The sequence below is a fragment of the Pongo abelii genome, chromosome 11 (genome assembly GCF_028885655.2).
Source record: "Pongo abelii isolate AG06213 chromosome 11, NHGRI_mPonAbe1-v2.0_pri, whole genome shotgun sequence".
In the NCBI taxonomy this organism is placed as follows: Eukaryota; Metazoa; Chordata; class Mammalia; order Primates; family Hominidae; genus Pongo; species Pongo abelii.
The window spans coordinates 24,251,660-24,275,488 of record NC_071996.2 but is presented as its reverse complement, the minus strand read 5'-3'; the positions used below and the strand labels follow the sequence as shown (position 1 = coordinate 24,275,488).

General features: G+C 33.9%; 2 long non-coding RNA genes across 4 annotated transcripts in view; one reads left to right on the top strand and one right to left on the bottom strand.

Annotated features, from left to right (window-relative positions):
- LOC129057869 (uncharacterized) overlaps nucleotides 1-441 on the bottom strand; it is a 61,240-nt gene extending 60,799 nt beyond the window's left edge. For all 3 annotated transcript variants that reach the window (XR_010135905.1, XR_008522649.2, XR_010135906.1), the window contains exon 1: nucleotides 359-441. This is a non-coding gene — a long non-coding RNA (uncharacterized LOC129057869). The remainder of the gene's footprint in view (nucleotides 1-358) is intronic.
- A 90-nt stretch (nucleotides 442-531) lies between these two features.
- Nucleotides 532-23,611, top strand: LOC129057868 (uncharacterized). The gene is made up of 3 exons (XR_008522646.2): nucleotides 532-747; nucleotides 8,351-8,464; nucleotides 22,808-23,611. It is a non-coding gene; the product is annotated as an uncharacterized LOC129057868 (long non-coding RNA).
- The last annotated feature ends 218 nt before the right edge of the window (nucleotides 23,612-23,829 follow it).

Here is a 23,829-nt window from a genome sequence, read left to right as displayed (position 1 = left end):
GGCATGCAAGTCATAAAGAGTCACAGAGCTTTTAAAGATATTTTGTTCTAAACTTCCTGGAAGCCAGTGCTAGAAAGGTAATGTGAAAAGGTATTTAGTTTCATTGTGGCTAAGGAGACAGACTCCATGACTCACTAGCTAAACAATTTGTTTGTTCCTAGATAAGAACATGGGTGCATAACACATAAACTCCAGGATAATGATAGGCACTAATGGAGGACCTAAGCATTCCTGACTCTTCCATTTAGTAACTATTTAAGGATCACCATTAACATTTACTTATTTGAAATGTTACTCTGTTTCTTTGAAAATAGAATTTCTTTGTCCCTAGGATATGAATCAAGCCAGCATACAATACCTGATGTTCATGCCTCATAGAAATTCAAACAAATAAGTCTATGAATACATCTATCCAAGTTTATCCATGTTGTAGAATGTACTAGAATTTCATTCCTTTTTAAGGCTAAATAATATTCTATTGTATCTAAGATACCACTTTGCTTATCTATTTAACTGTTGATAGATATTTAGGTTGTTTCTACCTGTGGGCTATTGTGAATAATACTGATGTGAACATTGGTGTACAAGTATCTGTTTGAGTATTTGTTTTCAATTTTTGTGTATACACTGAGAAATGAAATTGCTGGATCATGTGATAATCTTATGTTAAAATCTTTGAGGAATCACGAAGCTGTTTTTCAAAGCAGTTGCACCAGTTTAAATTCCCACAATAAAGAAAACAAGAAGGTCAGTTTTTCCACAATTTTTGCTAACACTTTTTTTTTTAAATAGTAGTTATCCTAATGTTTTTAAAATGGTACCTCAATTTGGTTTTGATTTGCATTTTTTTAATGATTCAAGGTATTGGACGTCTTTTCATGTGCTTATTAGCCATATACATTTTACTTGGAGAAATATCTATTCAAACCCACTGCTCATTTTTGATTTGCTGGTTCTGTTTGTGGTTGTTGTGTTGTAGAGACCCTTTATATATTTTGTATATTATCCCTTACTAAATCTATAATGTGAAAATATTTTCTCATTTTGTGGATTTTTTAATTCTTCTGATAGTGTCTTTTGGCAAAAAAAAATAATAATTTTAATGAAGTCCAGTTTATCTACTTTTCTTTTTGTTGCCTGTGAGTTTGGTGTTTACCCAATAAATCATCCGTTATTCCAATGACACCTAGCTTTTACCAAGTTTTCTTTTTATTATTATTATTATTATTATTATTATTATAGTTTAAGTTTTAGGGTACATGTGCACAACATGCAGGTTAGTTACATATGTATACGTGTGCCATGCTGGTGTGCTGCACCCATTAACTCGTCATTTAGCATTAGGTATATCTCCGAATGCTATCCCTCTCCCCTCCCCCCACCCCACAACAGTCCCCAGAGTGTGATGTTCCCCTTCCTGTGTCCATGTGTTCTCATTGTTCAATTCCCATCTATGAGTAAGAACATGCGGTGTTTGGTTTTTTGTCCTTGCGATACTTTACTGAGAATGATGATTTCCAATTTCATCCATGTCCCTACAAAGGACATGAACTCATCATTTTTTATGGCTGCATAGTATTCCATGGTGTATATATGCCACGTTTTCTTAATCCAGTCTATCATTGTTGGACATTTGGGTTGGTTCAAAGTCTTTGCTATTGTGAATAGTGCTGCAATAAACATACATGTACATGTGTCCTTATAGCAGCATGATTTATAGTCCTTTGGGTATATACCCAGTAATGGGATGGCTGGGTCTAATGGTATTTCTAGTTCTAGATCCCTGAGGAATCGCCACACTGACTTCCACAATGGTTGAACTACTTTACAGTCCCACCAACAGTGTAAAAGTGTTCCTATTTCTCCACATCCTCTCCAGCACCCGTTGTTTCCTGACTTTTGAATGATTGCCATTCTAACTGGTGTGAGATGGTATCTCACTGTGGTTTTAATTTGCATTTCTCTGATGGCCAGTGAGGATGAGCATTTTTTCATGTGTCTTTTGGCTGCATAAATGTCTTCTTTTGAGAAGTGTCTGTTCGTATCCTTTGCCCACTTTTTGATGGGGTTCTTTCTTTTTTTCTTGTAAATTTGTTTGCGTTCATTGTAGATTCTGGATATTAGCCCTATGTCAGATGAATGGGTTGCAAAAATTTTCTCCCATTTTGTAGGTTGCCTGTTCACTCTGATGGTAGTTTATTTTGCTCTGCAGAAGCTCTTTAGTTTAATTAGATCCCATTTGTCAATTTTGGCTTTTGTTGCCATTGCTTTTGGTGTTTTAGACATGAAGTCCTTGCCCATGCCTATGTCCTGAATGGTAATGCCTAGGTTTTCTTCTAGGGTTTTTATGGTTTTAAGTCTAACGTTTAAGTCTTTAATCCATCTTGAATTAATTTTTGTATAAGGTGTAAGGAAGGGATCCAGTTTCAACTTTCTCCATATGGCTAGCCAGTTTTCCCAGCACCATTTATTAAATAGGGAATCCTTTCCCCATTGCTTGTTTTTCTCAGGTTTGTCAAAGATCAGATAGTTGTAGATATGTGGCGTTATTTCTGAGGGCTCTGTTCTGTTCCATTGGTCTATATCTGTGTTTTGGTACAAGTACCATCCTGTTTTGGTTACTGCAGCCTTGTAGTATAGTTTGAAGTCAGGTAGCGTGATGCCTCCAGCTTTGTTCTTTTGGCTTAGGATTGACTTGGCGATGTGGGCTCTTTTTTGGTTCCATATGAACTTTAAAGTAGTTTTTTTCCAATTCTGTGAAGAAAGTCATTGGTAGCTTGGTGGGGATGGCATTGAATCTATAAATTATCTTGGGCAGTATGGCCATTTTCACGATATTGATTCTACCTACCCATGAGCATGTAATGTTCTTCCATTTGTTTGTATCCTCTTTTATTTCCTTGAGCAGTGGTTTGTAGTTCCCCTTGAAGAGGTCCTTCACATCCCTTGTAAGTTGGATTCCTAAGTATTTTATTCTCTTTGAAGCAATTGTGAATGGGAGTCCACTAATGATTTGGCTCTCTGTTTGTCTGTTATTGGTGTATAAGAATGCTTGTGATTTTTGCACATTGATTTTGTATCCTGAGACTTTGCTGAAGTTGCTTATCAGCTTAAGGAGATTTTGGGCTGAGACAATGGGGTTTTCTAGATATACAATCATGTCATCTGCAAACAGGGACAATTTGACTTCCTCTTTTCCTAACTGAATCCTGTTTATTTCCTTCTCCTGCCTAATTGCCCTCGCCAGAACTTCCAACACTATGTTGAATAGGAGTGGTGAGAGAGGGCATCCCTGTCTTGTGCCAGTTTTCAAAGGGAATGCTTCCAGTTTTTGCCCATTCAGTATGATACTGGCTGTGGGTTTGTCATAGATAGCTCTTATTATTTTGAGATACGTCCCATCAATACCTAATTTATTGAGAGTTTTTAGCATGAAGTGTTGTTGAATTTTGTCAAAGGTCTTTTCTGCATCTATTGAGACAATCATGTGGTTTTTGTCTTTGGTTCTGTTTATATGCTGGATTACATTTATTGATTTGTGTATATTGAACCAGCCTTGCATCCCAGGGATGAAGCCCACTTGATCATGGTGGATAAGCTTTTTGATGTGCTGCTGGATTCGGTTTGCCAGTATTTTATTGAGGATTTTTGCATCAATGTTCATCAAGGATATTGGTCTAAAATTCTCTTTTTTTGTTGTGTCTCTGCCCGGCTTTGGTATCAGGGTGATGCTGGCCTCATAAAATGAGTTAGGGAGGATTCCCTCTTTTTCTATTGATTGGAATAGTTTCAGAAGTAAAGGTACCAGTTCCTCCTTGTACCTCTGGTAGAATTCGGCTGTGAATCCATCTGGTCCTGGACTCTTTTTGATTGGTAAGCTATTGATTATTGCCACAGTTTCGGAGCCTGTTATTGGTCTATTCAGAGATTCAACTTCTTCCTGGTTTAGTCTTGGGAGGGTGTATGTGTGGAGAAATTTATCCATTTCTTCTAGATTTTCTAGTTTATTTGCATAGTGGTGTTTGTAGTATTCTCTGATGGTAGTTTGTATTTCTGTGGGATCGGTGGTGATATCCCCTTCATCATTTTTTATTGTGTCCATTTGATTCTTCTCTCTTTTTTCTTTATTAGTCTTGCTAGCAGTCTATCAATTTTGTTGATCCTTTCAAAAAACCAGCTCCTGGATTCATTAATTTTTTTTTTTTTTTTTTGGGAAAACTGGCTAGCCATATGTAGAAAGCTGAAACTGGATCCCTTCCTTACACCTTATACAAAAATCAATTCAAGATGGATTAAAGAATTAAATGTTAGACCTAAAACCATAAAAACCCTAGAAGAAAACCTAGGCATTACCATTCAGGACATAGGCATGGGCAAGGACTTCATGTCTAAAACACCAAAAGCAATGGCAACAAAAGCCAAAATTGACAAATGGGATCTAATTAAACTAAAGAGCTTCTGCACAGCAAAGGAAACTACCATCAGAGTGAACAGGCAACCTACAAAATGGGAGAACATTTTCGCAACCTACTCATCTGACAAAGGGCTAATATCCAGAATCTACAATGAACTCAAACAAATTTACAAGAAAAAAACAAACAACCCCATCAAAAAGTGGGCGAAGGACGTGAACAGACACTTCTCAAAAGAAGACATTTATGCAGCCAAAAAACACATGAAAAAATGCTCACCATCACTGGCCATCAGAGAAATGCAAATCAAAACCACAATGAGATACCATCTCACACCAGTTAGAATGGCAATCATTGAAAAGTCAGGAAACAACAGGTGCTGGAGAGGATGTGGAGAAATAGGAACACTTTTACACTGTTGGTGGGACTGTAAACTAGTTCAACCCTTGTGGAAGTCAGTGTGGCGATTCCTCAGGGATCTAGAACTAGAAATTCCATTCGACCCAGCCATCCCATTACTGGGTATATACCCAAAGGATTATAAATCATGCTGCTATAAAGACACATGTACATGTATGTTTATTGCAGCACTATTCACAATAGCAAAGACTTGGAACCAACCCAAATGTCCAACAATGATAGACTGGATTAAGAAAATGTGGCACATATACACCATGGAATACTATGCAGCCATAAAAAATGATGAGTTCATGTCCTTTGTAGGGACATGGATGAAATTGGAAATCATCATTCTCGGTAAACTATCGCAAGAACAAAAAACCAAACATCGGATATTCTCACTCATAGGTGGGAATTGAACAATGAGAACACACGGACACAGGAAGGGGAACATCACACTTCGGGGACTGTTGTGGGGTGGGGGGAGGGGGGAGGGATAGCATTGGGAGATATACCTAATGCTAGATGACGAGGTGGTGGGTGCAGCGCACCAGCATGGCACATGTATACATATGTAACTTACCTGCACATTGTGCACATGTACCATAAAACCTAAAGTATAATAATAATAATAATAATAATAAAAGAAAAAAAAAGAAAAAAATAAAATAAAATAAAATAAAATAAAAAAAAAGGATTCATTAATTTTTTGAAGGTTTTTTTGTGCCTCTATTTCCTTCAGTTCTGCTCTGATTTTAGTTATTTCTTGCCTTCTGCTAGTTTTTGAATGTGTTTGCTCTTGCTTTTCTAGTTCTTTTAATTGTGATGTTAGGGTGTCAATTTTGGATCTTTCTAGCTTTCTCTTGTGGGCATTTAGCGCTATAAATTTCCCTCCACACACTGCTTTGAATATGTCCCAGAGATTCTGGTATGTTGTGTCTTGGTTCTCGTTGGTTTCAAAGAACATCTTTATTTCTGCCTTCATTTCGTTATGTACCCAGTAGTCATTCAGGAGCAGGTTGTTCAGTTTCCATGTAGTTGAGCAGTTTTGAGTGAGTTTCTTAATCCTGAGTTCTAGTTTGATTGCACTGTGGTCTAAGATACAGTTTGTTATAATTTCTGTTCTTTTACATTTGCTGAGGAGAGCTTTATTTCCAACTATGTGGTCAATTTTGGAATAAGACTTTTGTCGTTTTAGTTGTACTTTCATGTCTTTGTTTGTATGTGTTAATTTTTTATATGGTATAAAATGAGTTAACCTTCATTCTTTTTCATATGGATATCTAGTTTTCCTAGCTCTATCTGTTAGAATGACTACCCTTTCTTCTTTCAATAGTCTTCGAACCATTGTTCAAAATCTTTTGACCATTTATGCAAACGTTTATTTTGTGGCTTTCTTTTCTGTTTAATTGGTCAAAATGTCTGCTGTTATGATAGTACTATATTGTTTTGATTACTATAGCTTTTAAATAGGTTTTAAAGTTGAGAAGCATGGGTCCTCCATCTTGATCCTTCCTTTTCAAAATTGTTTTTGCTATAAGGGTTTGCTTGAGATTCCAAATACATTTTAGGATTATTTTTCTATTTCTGCTAAAGCACCATTGTGGTTTTGATAGAGATTGCATTGAACTGTAGAAAGCTTTGGATGGGATTGTTATATTGTCAGTATAAAGTCTTCCAATCCATAAACATGAAATTTGTCTCCATTTATTTATGTCTTCTGAGAATTCTTTCAGTAAACTTTTGTAGTTTTCAGTGTGCAATTCTTTTGCCACTTTTCTTATGCCTATCATTCTTTTTGATTTTATTGTAAGTACTTTTTTCTTTATTTTCTTTTTGATAGCTTCTTGTTAGTGTGTAGAAACACAACTGATTTTTGTGTATTGATTCTGTGTCTCATAACTTTGGGGAATTTATTTATTAATTCTAATAAATGTGTGTGTACATATTTTTTAGAGTTTTTTATATATAAGATTATGTCATCTGTGAACAGGAATATTTTGACATCTTCTTTTCCAATATGGATATATTTTATCTCTTTTTCTTGCCTCACTGCTATTTCTAAGACTTTTCAGTGCTATGCTGAGTAGAAGTGGGAAATGTGTGCACCCTTGTCTTGCTCCTGATCATAATGGGGGAGATCTTTCATCTCTCAGCATTTACTATGATATTAGCTGTGGGTTTTTCATGTATTGACTTTATCATAGTGAGTAGTTAACTTGCTTTTAGTGTATCGATATTTATATCATGAAAGGGTGTTGAATTTTTCAGAACACATTTTTTGCCTCTACAGAGATAATCATTTTCCCTTTGTTCTAATAATGTGGTTTATTATATCAATTAATTTTCATATCTTAAAACTTTCTTACAATCCGAGAATAAATTCCACTTGCTCATGGTATACAATCCTTTTAGTATGTTGTCAAATTTGCCAGTATTTTCTTGAAGATTTTTGTACCAGTACTCACAGAGGATAGTGATCTGTAGTTTTTTCTACTTTTAGCAATTCTTTCTGATTGTGGTATAGGGTAATGTTGGTCTCAGCAAATAAGTTAGGAAGAATTTCCTCTTCTTCAATTTTTTGAGTGCTTAAGAAGCATTGTCGTTAGTTCTTTTATGTGTTTGGTAACATTTACCATTGAAGCATCTGGTGGAGGGCTTTCTTTTTTGGGAGATTTTCAATGATTGTTTCAATCTACTTACTAATTAAAGGTCTATTCAGGTTTTCTACTAATCATAATTCAGTCTTGGGAGGGAGTGTGTTTCTATAAAGCTGTTCATTTCATCTAGGTTATCCAAATTGTTAGCATACAGTTGTTCATAGTATTAATTTATTTATGTAAAGTCTGAAGTAATATCCCAAATTTTATGTTTGATTTATTAATTTGAATCTCCCTTTTTTACTCTAAACAATCTAACTAATGATTTGTTAGTGATCTTTTCCAGTAAACAAATTTTGGCTTTATCTGATTGAATGTATTGTCTTTCTAGTCTATTTATCTCTGTACGAATATTTATTATTTCCTTCCTTATGCTAGTTTAGTTTTAATTTGTTCTTTATCTAGTTCTTTAAGGTGCAGTTAGATTCTTGATTTGACATTTTTTTTAATGTACATTTTTACAGCTATATCTTTTCCTCTTAGCACTGCTTTCCCTGCATTCCATAAGTTTTGGTATGTCATGTTTTTATTTTTATTTTCCCTATGGTACTTCCTAATTGTACTTGTGATTTCTTTTTTGACTCGTTGGTTGTTTGTGTTTTTTAATTTCCATTTATTTGTGTATTTTTCAGTTTTTTTCTATTATTTATTTTTAGTTCCATCCCACTGTGATTGAAACAATACTTTACATGTTTTTAATATTTATAAATTTATGAAGACTTGTCCTGTGGCTTAAACATAGTCTATTCTGAGGAATGTTTTATATTTACTTGAGAAAAATATGTGTTCTGCTGGTACTGGGTCCAGTTTTCTATATATCTGTGTTAGGCCCAGTTACTTTAAAGTGTTGTCTAAGTCTTCTATTGTAAATCTTTCTAGATGTTCCATTCATTATTGAAATTGAAGATTTGAAGTTTCCAGCTATTGTTACTTCTATTTCTCCTTTCAATTATAGTAACATTTATTTCGTATACTTTGGGACTCTTATATGTGGTAAGTATATGTTTATAATTGTTATGTCTTCCTGGTTAATTGACTCTCCTATTAATATATAATGTGCTTTTTAAAACTGTTTTGTAACAGTTTTTAGTTAAAGTCCATTTTGTCTGAAATTATTATAGTATAGCCGTCCCTGATTTGCATGAAATACATTTTGATTACTATTTGCATGAAATATGTTTTCTCATATTTTCACTTTCAATCTATTTGTCTGTTTAATACTAAAGCGAGACACTCATAGAAGGTAGTATACAGCTGGACTTTGTGTTTTTATTAATACTGCACACCTCTGTCTTATAACTGAAGAGTTTAATCCATTTCCATTTAATGTACTTACCAATAAAGAAGAATTTAGTTCTGCCATTTGTTATTTGTTTTCTGTATATTCTTTAGGTTTTTTTGCTCCTAATTTCCTTCATTATATCTGCTTTTGTATTTAGTTGAGATTTTAGAGTGACACATTTTGTTTACCTTTTTTGTTTTGTATATTCTATAGAATTTTTCTGATTAACATAGAGATTAAATAAGTTATAAGAATGTATTTTTAATCAATCACAACTTAACTCCAATTATATACAAAAATTCTACTCCTATATATTTATATCTCTTTTTATATCTTTATGTCAAAAATTATATCTTTATACATTTATGCCCAATAGCATAGATTTATAATTGTTTTTATATGTTTATATGTTAAATTACATAGAAAGTTTTAAGTTGAATTAAAAAGAAAAATTACGATATTTGGTTTAATATTTGCCATGTATTTACATTTACCAAATAACTTTGTGGATGAATTCAAATTACTGTCTGCAATTCCCACATTTCAACTTAGAGGAATTCCTTTAGTCATTCCTGTAGGTTAAATCTAGCAGTGGCAAACTCTCTCAGCTTTTATTTTCTAGAGATGTCTTAATGTTTTCCTCATTTTTGAAGGACATCTTTGCCAGATACAATTTTTTTATTTTCTCTAGCACTTTAAATATATAATTGCACTGCCTTCTGGCTTCTAAGGTTGTTGAGAAATTTGCTGATAATCTAATGATTCCTCTTATGAGTGAGTTGCTCCTCTCTTGTTACTTTCAGGATTCTCTTTGCCTTTGGCTTTTTATAATAGGTTGATTAAATACATCCCAGTGTTGACTCTCTCTTTATCCTCCTTGAAGTTTGATGAGTTTCTCATATTTGCAGATTCATGTCTTTCTTCAAATTTCAGAAGTTTTAGCTATTATTTCCTAAAATAGTCTTTCAATACCTTCTCTTTTCAAGATTTCTTAAGTGTGTAGCTAGCCTGCTTAATGGCATCCCACAAGTCTTGTAGGCTTTGTTCTTGTTTCTTCAGTCATTTCTCTTTTTTTTAAACTCATACTCATTACTTAATTTTTTCTTTCTTCAGGTTCACTATTCTTTTCTTCTGCCTGTTTAAATTTTTCATTAAACCCTCTAGTGAATATTTCACTTCAATTGTTATATTTTTCTGGTTCAGATTTTCCTTATGATTTCTTTTCCTAATTTCTACCTCTTTGTTCTATTCTCATGTTGTTCATATATTATTTTTCTGATTTTCTTAGTTCTTTGCATATATTTTTCCCATAACTCTTTTACAATATTCAAGACAAATAACTTAAAATATTTGTCTATTAACTTTAATATCTGGGCATTGTTAAGAGTGGTTTGTATTTACTTATTTTGTTCCATTGTGTTAGCTATGCTTTTCTCCTCTTTGTACGACTTACAAACTCTCTTGAAACTTGAGCATTTAAGCATTACAATGTAGTAATTCTGGAAATCATATTCTCCTCTTTTGTAAAGGTTTTATGTATGTATGCATGCATGCATGTCTGTATATATATATTTTTTTTTTATAAAAGACTGTAGTATTTCTTTTGTTCTGAGACTTTTCCAAACTTCCTTTTGCAAAGACTATGACTTGTTGAATGTGGTATCTGAAGCCTCTCTTCTTGTAGCTCATGTTCAGCTAGTGTTCGATCAGAGGTTTTCAGGAATCCTAAGAGTTAAAACAAAACAAAAAATAAACCTAGAAAAATAAAGAACAGCAACCATTCTCATTCTGTGCTGGGGCACTCCAACAACACTTAGATAGGTTTTATCTGGGCCTAGGATTCAACAAAAGGTGAAAGTTTAAGTTCTCAGTAGTTTATGTGGCTGCTTTTTAATGTCTAAATTTCCAAAAGAGTTTGATTCTAGTTTCTCCTCTATGCCTAAGATGTCCTATGGCATACATCTCCACCTGGAATCATTTGTCCCCAGCATCTGTATCACCTTGTAGCTTTTGTGAACAGTGCCTGCTGTTTTTCCTGGTTGAGTTAGGCAAACAGAGATCATCATTTTGCTTCAGTACTTTAGATATCCTCCAGCCTGATTAGAACACATTTACACAATCATTTGCAAATAAGACCTGTTCTGTTTCCTCTGATTCAAGGGGGAAATAGTAGCCAGCTGCTACTGCTCATGACTAAAATTGCTGCCACACTGAGCAGGATGTACAGCAAGGGTGAGTAAAAATACCACAACACTTTATGACTGTTTTGTAAACAGCTTTGTCTTGATTGAAAATTTACTTGGATGATATAAACCTTTGGCTATTTTCCAGACCTCTTACAAAGATGGTTCAGTTAGTTTCTGGTAGTTTATTCAGGGAAGGAAGGGCAGCTTAGTGCTCCAAGTCTTGGGGAGCTTCGTGCTTCTAGTCTGCCATTTTGCTGGTATCACTTCCCTTACATCTATTTTTAAAACATTTTTCTAAAAGGCTTGTTTGGATTAGTGGATGATAACATATCAAAATTATTGTTTTTTAATTGTCAGTAACACTCCACATGTTCCATAACTTTACCAAGGAGATATATTTTTTATTTTGTAAGCATTTTGTTTCTTGAATGTGCCACTTTAGATATTGAAGTTTTTGAATTTGGATAAGTTTTATAGGGTAAATATATTAGCCATTCTTATCATATTTTCTTAGATATTTAGAAAACATTTACGAGTGAGGGAACTGATATTGTCTGAAATTTATAATATAAAAAATAAAAAAAAATCAATGGCTGATTATAATGTAGGATATATTTGTTATCCTGAGACTAATAATTTTAGGAAATACTTCCAGACTACCTTATATAAATTTTCAAGTTTTCTTTTTTCCATCCTAGAGAATGTTAAACTTTGGTTTTGTCTCCCTGTTCTAACTTCCCCCATTCTTCTACTGAAAAATGTAAAATGTATTTCTAAAAAGTGTTAGTGCATTTGCATGTTTATTGTTTTCTCCTCTCCATTCATTACAAATGCATGGATTATTTTTAGGCAAGCAGCATAGGCTATTGCCGAGGTTGATAAATCATATTGCTCAGTAGCACTGGGCTAGATTTGCTGCCTAGTTTACTGACCTCCCAATTCTATCACTTTTTCTGACATCCTGAGTTAGGAGATTTTAAATCTTGCAATCCCAACCTCTTCATTCATTGAGATATTGCTCATTCAATTTTATATTAACTTTCCATAGTGTTTGTATTCCCTGCCAGTTGTATAAACAAAGAGGATGTTTTGGAGACCTGAGGAGTTTGAAATTATTAACAATTTAAAAAATTTCCTGGATCAGACAAATTTGGAAAAAAGGAATAACAAAGAAATGAATGCTTTTAACATGTTAGCGGTAGTCAGACCCACAGCTTGTACACACCAAGGGTTTCAGAGATGGGGACATAGAGCATATGTCTGATTAGAAATAAATGTTCTCACGGTACGATTCTTATAATTATCTAAATAGCATAAGTGTTTGATGACTTATTCTTATTTGTTTCATGTGTCTCTTATTGGCTTTCCCTCTCCTTCAGCAGCTTGTCTTTTTCTACCACCACCATCAAATCCTAAAAACCTAGACTTTGAACAAATCCAACAAAAGAGTCTCATATCACTTACTGAAGACATGACAAAATACTAGACTCCTAATATGTGTTTCACAAATATTAATTTTGAACTTAAGTAAAGATAGGTAGGAATTAGTGGGAAACTGAAAATTATAATAGACTTTTCTTCAATAATGTTATATTAATACTTAACATCCACATTTTCAAAAAATTTATATTTCATAACAGATTTTGATGTGCATTACATAATTTTCATCCCCATAACACCTCTGTGTACTATATGCTGCTAATGTTTTTAATTATAATTATTATGCATGGTTAAGTTTAGTGAATTCCTGTGTTGGACCAGTGTTTAGCAGTTCATAAGTTTCAGAGCCAGTGCTCAAACCATATCTTCTAACTCTAAGTCCATATTTTTAAAGAAAAAAGCAGCATAGGTACCTGATAGATGATATTAGATAGACAATCTGAGATGGAAATCTTGCTCACAGAATACTGGCAGTAACTGCATCTGCAATAATTAATAACTTCTATTAGAAATGCCATTCTATTCCCCTGTTATCATTTACTGGGTTTTGAGTATAAAAGATTTTGACCATAAGAAAATAATAAATACATGAATATTAAAGGACAGTGGGATGACTAAGATAAAGAAATAAACTTTAATATTTTAATCAAAATTTAGAAATTTTATAATTAAGATGGCCATTATTTCTGACAGAATATGAAAATGAGCTTTTTAATGAGATAAATGGCAAGATAGATAACAATGTGGTATCCAGTTTGAAGTGGCAGTAGATTTTGTAAGCTACTTTGGAAAGTGAAAAACTTATTGTAACAACTTTTTTTTTCTGTGAATGACAAAGCTACAGAAACATAAAAGAAAGGCAGTATCTAAGTAAAACAAAGTAAAATATTTAGTAGACATAGTCCATTGCCCTCCATGAAATATTTATATGCAGAACAAGTTTTACTAGTTGACTCTTAAAGGCTTATTTGTAGAGTATAATATTTTTAATGCTTTTATTTCATCTATTACAATTTGGAACTTGCTATACAGGCCAAAACGGCAACATTGTGTGCTTGAGTTTTTCTTTATTACCACCTCAAAAGATAATAAACTGTGGAGTTCATGATTATTATATCTATCAGCCCTTTACTTAAAAATTTTCCTTGTGGAAAGAAAAAGAATAATCACAGTTATATTTTTACAAAAATGTGTACATATTTATTTTAAAGCTTATGAAACAATGCTGGCAATATGCATACATGAGACAGCTCTGATCTCTTAAGATGCAATTCTTCCTTGTCTGTTTACTGTTTAAATAGATTTGTTAGTTTCATTTGCAGTTTCTAAAACTTGCAGACCCTTCACAGCTATATCTGACACTTCCACATTTAGAGTCTGTAACATGTTAAGAATATTTATTCATTCTGGATTAAATAAAAATGTGGTAAAATATGATAAATCTTGTTAAAACTTTCTCTATCCATCCCCACGAGGGCACATAACCTCATTGGATGCACTTAATGGTTTATCATTAATACTCTACCTACCTTGAAATAACAATTAGCAGTTATCAAAAAATGATTATAAATTGTCAACAAATATTTTATATGTATACTTTATCCTTTTCCACAAATTTTGTAACAAATTTGTCTCCACAAAACAACTCTATAGGAAATAGAAAAAGCATCTCAATTTCCATTTGATACATACAGAAATTGAGGCTACGAAAAGGAGCCAGGCTTGTGGTAAATCTAATAAAATGCATCCTGATATATAGTTCAATGTATGGCAATTAGCTTATATACAATCTATTAAAATGGTGAAGGAGGGCCAGTCACCGTGGCTCACACCTGTAATCCCAGCACTTTGGACGGCCAAGGCAGGTGAATCACCTGAGGTCAGGAGTTCAAGACCAGCCTGCCAAACATGATGAAACCCTGTCTCTACTATAAATACAAAAGTTAGCTGGGTGTGCTGGCAGGCACTTGTAATCCCAGCTACTCGGGAGGCCGAGCGAGGAAGACCACTTGAACACCGGAGGCGGAGGTTGCAGTGAGCTGAGATCGTACTATTGCACTCCAGCCTGGGTGACAGAGTAAGACTCCATCTCAAATAATAATAATAATAATAATAATAATAATAATAATAATAATAATGGTGAAGGAGGTAGAAGAGAGTGAGGAGGAGAAAAAGAAAAGTACTGATAGTGCCAACACTGGAAAGGATGAAGAAATGATGAAAATTAATTGGAACCGTCATTTCCTGGTGAGAATGAAAAATGTTACAGCCAGTCTAGAAACAGGTGAAGTTTTTTATAATATTTGACATACATTTACCATATAACTCAACAAACCCACTCTTGGGTATTTACCCAAGAGAAATGGTGGCTTACATTCACACAAAAACCTGTACATGAATGCTTACAGTAACTCTATTCATACTCGTACCAAACTAGAAATAACCGACATGGCTCTCAATGGTAAACTGGATTGCATCTATACAATGGAATACTGAGGAATAGAATAAGAATAAGAATGAACTACAGTATTGAGATATACAGCAACTTAGTTGAACTTCAGGGACATTATGATGAATGAGAGTTACTTTCAAAAGTTACATGCTGTATCCTTTCCATCATATGATTTTCTCAAAAAGACAATACTAGAGTGATGGAAAAAAGATCAGTATGTTTTTGAAAGTTAAGAGTGGAAGACATAACTATTAAGGGATTATAAGAAGGAGTTTTTTAGACTGATGGTACTGTTTTGGTTTCTGATTGTCATGGGGCTACATGAATCTATGAGTGTGTTGAAATTCATCAAAGTCTTACTTTTTTGATTTACAAAAAAGCTTTACTGGGAGGCAATTTAAAAACTAAAATTTAAAAATAAATATTAAAAAAATAAAAGCTACATATAGAAGGTATAGGTCAAAGTAAATTTAAGTGATTTTCCAGTACTCTTTGACAGAGTAAATAGCATCTATAAGACAAAGAAAAACATTAATGATTTTTGGTTAAATTTGAGATTTAAAAAATGGTAAATGAAGATAATACAATGAAACGTCCAGAGTATTGTTTTTAAGCACAGCCATGTTCCTTATCTTATGTGACCCCAAGTGTGAGTTTTCTGTTTAGATGGCTGTCAAAATAGGTGTTATATCCTCAAAATAGTCTACATTTAAAGGGACTGCCTCTACTTTTTTATCAGAATTGACCAGTTTTCAGGGAATTTTATATTGTCATTGATTGGTAGGGGAAAAACTAAAACTAATTTTCTCAAAGATGGTTCAAAATAAGACTACGGACTGATTAAAGAGGAATTAAGTTCTGTTCTTATTTCTAGGATTCTGAAATTCACAGCAGTTGCCCATAAATATTGAAGGCAGATTCTTGAATTCCTCAGGGATTTCAATTCACACTTTTATATTGCTTCTGATTAACATGCTAATGAAGAGTGAACTAATTCAATAGTAATATGTTAACATTCAGAAAGCAAGCTGATAATATTCTGTAGATAAATTCAGATTTCATTTAAGCTGTTTCTTTTCTATCAGATTATTTTGGATCATCAAATTCAGATAGAAGTTGTTTTATTTATGGCTTTTAAATTATAGTTTTTAAACAGAAATAATTAGAGTAAAGAAGATCTGCATAATAGTATTGGGAACTCAGTAACATAGATATTGAATGAATAGTTTTTCTAATAAATGATAGAAAAAAAGACCTGTGGTTGGGTGTGGTGGCTCACACCTGGGCGGGCAGATTGCTTGAGCCCAGGAGTTCAACATAGCAACATAGCTATGTTGGGCAACATAGCAAGGCCCCATTTCTTATATATATATATATATATATATATATATATATATATATATATATATATATATAAAATCAGCCGGATGTGATGGTGCACACCTGTAGTCCCAGCTGCTCAGGAGGGTGAGGTGAGAGGATCACTTGAGCCTGGGAGGCAGAGGTTGCAGTGAGCCATGATTGTACCACTCCACTGTAGCCTGGGTGACAGAGTGAGACCCTGTCTCAACAACAACAGCAACAACAAATGAAGAAAAATTCTCCCTCAACATCCCCCCTCAAATCTCTTTGGATTTAACAGCTTTATTGAAATATTTTATATATATGTGTGTGTGTGTGTATATATATGTATATATATAATTTTCCTATTAAAATTTTAAGTATAAAATTCAATGGATTATAGCATATTTATAGATTTATGCCAACATCAGTACAATCTAATTTTAGAACATTTTCATCACTACAAAAGTAATATCACACCCATTTGCAGTTACTCTCCATTCTCCACTCTGAACCCCACCTTTATGCAATCATTAAATAACTTTCCATCTCTATAGATTGGTCTATTGTGTACATTTCATAAAAATTGAATCACACAATACTTGACCTATTATGACTAGTTATTTCACTTATTGTCATGTTTTTGAAGTGTATACATGTTATAAAATGTATCAGTTCTTGTTTATGGCTTAACGATATTCTAGGTCTGAACGTATGACATTTTGTTTATACATTTATTGGTTAATGGACATTTCGGTTGTCTTCACATTTTTTCTATTTTTTTTTAAATTTTTTTATTTGTATTTTTGGAGATGGAGTCTCGCTCTGTCACCCAGGCTGGAGTGCAGTGGCACGATCTCAGCCCAATGCAACCTCTGCCTCCCAGGTTTAAGTGATTTCCCTGCCTCAGCCTGTCAAGTAGCTGGGATTACAGGTGCCTGCCACCACGTCTGGCTAATTTTTGTATTTTTAGTAGAGACAGAGTTTCACCATGTTGGCCAGGCTGGTCAAACTCCTGACCTTGTGATCCGCCCGCCTCAGCCTCCCAAAGTGCTGGGATTACAGGCGTGAGCCACCACACCCAGCCACATTTTGTCAGTTTTGAATAATGCTATGAAATTCACTTACACATCTTTGTGTGAACTTATGTTTTCACTCTCTTGGGTAGATACCTAGGAGTGAAATTTCTGAGTCTCATTGCAACTCTGTTGAACAGTTTAGAAGAATGTCAAACTATTTCCCAATGTGAATATATCATTTTACTTATCCACTAGAAAATGATAAGACTTACAATTTTTCCATATCTTGTCAACACATTATTTTCTATTTATTAGTGTAGCCATTTACTGGGTCTGAAGTAGTATCTCACTGTGGTTTTGATTTGCACTTTGTTAGTGACTGATCCTGTTGAAAATCATTTCATGTGCTTATTGGTTGTTTATGTATGGCAATCCTATGCCCATTTTAAAATTAGGTGATACATTTTTATATTTTGGGAGTGTAAGTGTTCTTTATATACTCTGGATTTAAATTGCCTATCACATAAATGAATTTTATATATTTTCTCTCGGTCTGTGAATTGAGTTTTGACTTCCTCAATGCTGTGCTCCCAAGAACACAGAACTTTTTAATTTTGATAATCAAAAAACAACTTCAGATGCGTGCAGAAAATGTACTCTACCAGGGCCATGTAAATAATAGCATTTATTGCTAGTTCATATTATGTTGAATCACAAAAACAAATGTCTCTCTTTAACATGAATTATACACTGACTTAAAGTAGTGCAACTTCACACAATGTTGGCTTGCTGCTGATAAGGAAATGGTAGTGATAACATCTTATTCTTCCTTTCTGGTAGTTGTAGTTTGTGCTTATAAGGCTCTGAGATTATCTTACTGTGATTCCTGAAATCAGGAGATGGCTAGGAAAGATGTAAAAATATTGACAACTCTTCAAGGACTCCAGTTCTGCCTTTCTGAGGCACGTGATAAGACTGCACTTCCACATTCTTTTTTTTTTTTTTTCTTTTATTATTATTATTATTATACTTTAGGTTTTATGGTACATGTGCGCAATGTGCAGGTAAGTTACATAAGTATACATGTGCCATGCTGGAGCGCTGCACCCACCAACTCGTCATCTAGCATTAGGTGTATCTCCCAATGCTATCCCTCCCCCCTCCCCCCACCCCACAACAGTCCCCGAAGTGTGATGTTCCCCTTCCTGTGTCCATGTGTTCTCATTGTTCAATTCCCACCTATGAGTGAGAATATGCGGTGTTTGGTTTTTTGTTCTTGCGATAGTTTACTGAGAATGATGATTTCCAATTTCATCCATGTCCCTACAAAGGACGTGAACTCATCATTTTTTATGGCTGCATAGTATTCCATGGTGTATATGTGCCACATTTTCTTAATCCAGTCTATCATTGTTGGACATTTGGGTTGGTTCCAAGTCTTTGCTATTGTGAATAATGCGGCAATAAACATACGTGTGCATGTGTCTTTATAGCAGCATGATTTATAGTCCTTTGGGTATATACCCAGTAATGGGATGGCTGGGTCGAATGGAATTTCTAGTTCTAGATCCCTGAGGAATCGCCACACTGACTTCCACAAGGGTTGAACTAGTTTACAGTCCCACCAACAGTGTAAAAGTGTTCCTATTTCTCCACATCCTCTCCAGCACCTGTTGTTTCCTGACTTTTGAATGATTGCCATTCTAACTGGTGTGAGATGGTATCTCATTGTGGTTTTGATTTGCATTTCTCTGATGGCCAGTGATGGTGAGCATTTTTTCATGTGTTTTTTGGCTGCATAAATGTCTTCTTTTGAGAAGTGTCTGTTCATGTCCTTTGCCCACTTTTTGATGGGGTTGTTTGTTTTTTTCTTGTAAATTTGTTGGAGTTCTTTGTAGATTCTTGATATTAGCCCTTTGTCAGATGAGTAGGTTGCGAAAATTTTCTCCCATTTTGTAGGTTGCCTGTTCACTCTGATGGTAGTTTCTTTTGCTGTGCAGAAGCTCTTGAGTTTAATTAGATCCCATTTGTCAATTTTGGTTTTTGTTGCCATTGCTTTTGGTGTTTTAGACATGAAGTCCTTGCCCATGCCTATGTCCTGAATGGTAATGCCTAGGTTTTCTTCTAGGGTTTTTATGGTTTTAGGTCTAACATTTAAGTCTTTAATCCATCTTGAATTGATTTTTGCATATGGTGTAAGGAAGGGATCCAGTTTCAGCTTTCTACATATGGCTAGCCAAGTCAATCCTAAGCCAAAAGAACAAAGGTGGATGCACTTCCACATTCTTTCCAAGTTTTGCCCATGTAATGTCAGCAGAAGGACCACAGTATTTCAACACTAATTGTTGACAAGGATCACCATTTCGCTCTCTTTTTTCCATGGAGACAGGCAATGTTCCAGAGAGGGACTGCCCCAGGATCCTAGGTTGTAGAATAAAGACAGCATAGAACAGAGAACCCTGGTTATTTTCAGAGGGTGTGGTACATGAATACGAAATAACCCTTTGTTGCTTCAAAAAACTAAAATGCCACGGCTGTTTGTTTCTGCAGCATAACCCAGCTTCCTTAACATGGCAATCACAAGGTTTACTAAGTATACGTGTCCTATGGTCACAGATCGTCTATTTCTTAAAATTAAATAGATATTTTATCTATATTTCGCATGTAACATACTGTATTATTATAGATTATAGTAGTTTGGCAGTTACTAAAATCCATAATCCTTAGTTGGGATCTACAACCATTTCTGTCTGAATTCAAAGCTTCTACTCATCCCACAAAATTCTGCTTTCTGGACTTGTGAGTACTTGTGAAAAATATTGGAATACTCAGAATTGGAAATTTAAGTAGTACTAAGTTTGGTTTTATCTTCTGTTACCTCCTAAAATAGTACTTCTGTACAACATTTATAATTAATTTGAATCCACAGATTTACAAAATTGAATTTTACAATCAATAGTATAGTCATGACCCTCTATCCAGAAAACAAACAAAACCAAGAAAATGAAACAAAAATTATTTGTTGTCTCTTTCTTGGAGAGAAAAATATATTTACATTTATTAGAAAAAAAGTCTTATTTTAGATGTCCTTTATAAAAAATATATTTATTTATAAAATCTGTATACATTGAATAAGAAATATAATAATCATAGTCTACTATAACCTACCATTTCACAGACTTGACATTATGAAAGTATGTGCAGCTCTTCCTTGCATCAAAGGATATACATTTGAAAACAATTTCCACACAGAAACTGTTTGACAGGACTTAGCAAAGTAAATTTTACAAAAAACAAAAACAATCAAAAACCACATAAAGATCTTTCTTACATGTGAATTGCATATTGGACTTCTGAATGCAAGGCTTCTTCTTTTTTTTTTTTTTTGGCATCTCACCTTTTGTGTTTGTAAAGCTCTTCTGTAGCTACCTTATTTCCGTTTATTTGCTAACACCTTACTTCCCTAACTAGTGAGGGGACAAGCAACATCACTGACACAGTCATCAGTGTATCCTGCAAAGAACATAGATCAGTAACTGGCATCACATACATAATAGAGATAAGCTTTGGTATAATGCATTTTCATTTTTGAATGGCAACTGATACATTGTGGAAAGAACATGGACTTAGTAATCAGGAAGAACTGAGTTTGAAAACCGGCCCTGCCACGTATTGATGTGTCACTGTAGGGAGAGTTGTGTAAGCCTGTTTCTTAATATGTAAAATGGGGATACTAGCATTTGGTATAACAGGCTGTTTTGAGAATTAAAACAAATGATGTTTTAAAGTGGCCAGCACATCTGCCATTCAGTAATTGGGATTTTACATTTTACAAATGAAAGAACAAAGCTCAGAGAAGTAAAGGTCATGCAACTTGTTATTGCAAAGTCAGGAGACTTAATTTCTAATCTTTACAAGATTATGCCTTGCTGTTCAATTCATGTAACCCTGCAGCCTTTCCTCAAGGGAAAGTCAATCTCTTTTGCCCTGCAAATTCAAGTCTATGCATAGTCTCACCTACAGAACCCTTATTTTAAGAAGTCAGTTAGATAACACATTCTGTTACATGATTTAATTAATACCTTAGGTCCAAGAATTTGTAGTTTGAATTATGCTTCATTGTCATAACGTGATCATATGATCCAAATATGGCCCATATGGTTTAAGACATGGAGCTTTTAAAAGTGAAAGATGATGAAACAAATACTAAACCAGTTAAAATACCTGGACAAGAGCAAAACTGAACTGTCCCAAGGAAGCTAGGACATATAATGATCCTATTTACAGGATAATTATAATAAAATTGAAGTGGCAGCCTTAGAAATAGATGAATTACCTCAACTTTAATTTAAGTCCAATAATATCTAATTTGAATGGAAAATGAGAAAAAGAGACATTAATGAGTTATTAACTAGTAGTTAAGATCATTATTATGGTATTTGTGAAACTTCCCAGCTAAAATATCTGAAAATACAGCCAACTATCACAATACAAGAACAATGTTTGTGTCACCTGCTCAGAAACAAATGGGCAAGCTCTTGTCTCACATTGTACAAATGAAGCCTGCAATGTATTTTAAACATACGGAGGTGTATTTTCTGACATCAGCATCTGAGAAGAGTGCATGTGTGAGTTGGGGAGATCCCCTTGTTTTTCACAGATTAGCAAAAAATTCATCTTAGTCCCCAGTTTCCTTCAAGTTTCCAAAGCTTATAATGGGTTTATAAAATGACTGCATTTCTCATTATTTCTTTATAGTTAAAAGAAAAGCACACCTATGCTTGTTAATATTTGGTTTTCACAAGGCATATATGCTCCTGTGCTCAATAGCATGCCCAGATTTGCATTGAGGATGAGTTTTCTGGACGTTTTCTAGTAACGTATGTAGTTATTATTGACTTTGTGATGATAAAAAAAACAAAAACAAAAATACTTTAATCTAAAATAATTATCTTCTCAAAATTATATTAACAAGTTTAATTAATGAACAGAGGCATAGCCACCATTGTGCATTACATATAATTTTATGGATAATAAATGGATAGAGTATTTCTCTGCGTCACCTCCATGATGAGGACTATCTGAATTCTGCCTTATTCACTGTTGCCAAGACCTGAATCTTAAGAAACATTCATACATTTGTTGAATGTGTAAACAATGAACAAATGAAAGTTTGGAATGGTTTTAGTGGCAAATTCTTTCCCTTTCTTGCAGATAGACCTTGGACAGGCAGCTGCTTAAGAGTCAGGCATTACATGTGGTTCACTTTTCTGACAATCTACTAAACAAGTTTTTATTCTCTTCTTATCAATGCATCCTGTGCCAGTACAAACCTATTTCTTGGTTTCTTGGGCATAATGTACTACAGTTGACACTCATCAGTAAAACAAAAATATTAATATTATATACTGGGTAGAATGCTCAAATATTAGTATTATACATATGTTAAATATTATAAACTCAGTATTATAATCTCCATTTCACACATGATCATACTGTGACTCAGAAATATTAAGTGACTTGCTAAGGTCATGTGTAAAGTTATAATATGCAGAAATTGTATTTATCTCATTTAAAGTTTATGCTCTTTTCACAAGGTCACTTTGTTTTCTTTAGGAAAAAGGAAGTCTTCGATTGGGGTGCTGGAAGCTTTGAAAAGTTAATGTTAAACTGAAGCAACTAAAACATCTAGAGATTGACAGATCTTCCCACCTGATCCTCACCTTGTTAATGAAAGCACAGAATTTGGAAAGTCTAAACAAGATTATTGGAAAAATACAATACACACATACCTAATTTTGGAAAGTAAACTTTATAACCCTTTTGTAGTCAGGCATTGGCAATGTGTTTATAGCCTCAACAGGCTCAACAGCTACAATAATTTTAAGTATTATTAAGTTTTACCCTGCAGAAAAGACAATTCATTTTCAACAATGTTTCAGTGAAATTAAGTGGCAGATTACTTTTTAATTAATCAGAATTTTTTGTTAATGTTTCTGTTTTATAATGTTGAATACATTTCTAAGGGAGCCACTATGACACACACACACACACACACACACACACACACACAGAATAAGAAAGAAATAGAATGGTTCCACTCTGATATTCTTGAGCTCTAGTTTCTTGCTGAGCTTGGAAGTATTACTTTTCAACATCTTAATGTTCTTTTGGTTTCTGCAAAGATCTATATTCTTTATTTGTTAAGTGCCTAAGAACATTTATTTAAAGGGAATCTTAAAGGATTAGATATGAAATGTTTGCCTGGTTTAGAGAAACATGGATCTTTTCAAATAAGTAGATATGCCACCAGCAAAATACATATTGAAAAATAAAATGTTCACTGTGTCCAGTATTTTTTTAGTAACTCTAAATTTATTTATAGAATTTGACTTTCTAATCATTGTCAGTGTACCTGTTTTACGGCAGGCAAGGGCACCCAGAGGGAGAATTCATTTTAATCAAATTTAACATTTCAGGAATAACCATGTAAACAAAACAGCCAGCCCGTTACACTGTAGACATTGGGTAGACAGATGATTACACTGCTAAGCTGTTTTACCTTGAAACTAAATCTCAGTGGTTGAAATGTTGATTTATTTCCTACAAACTGCATTTTTTTCCACTGTAGAATAATT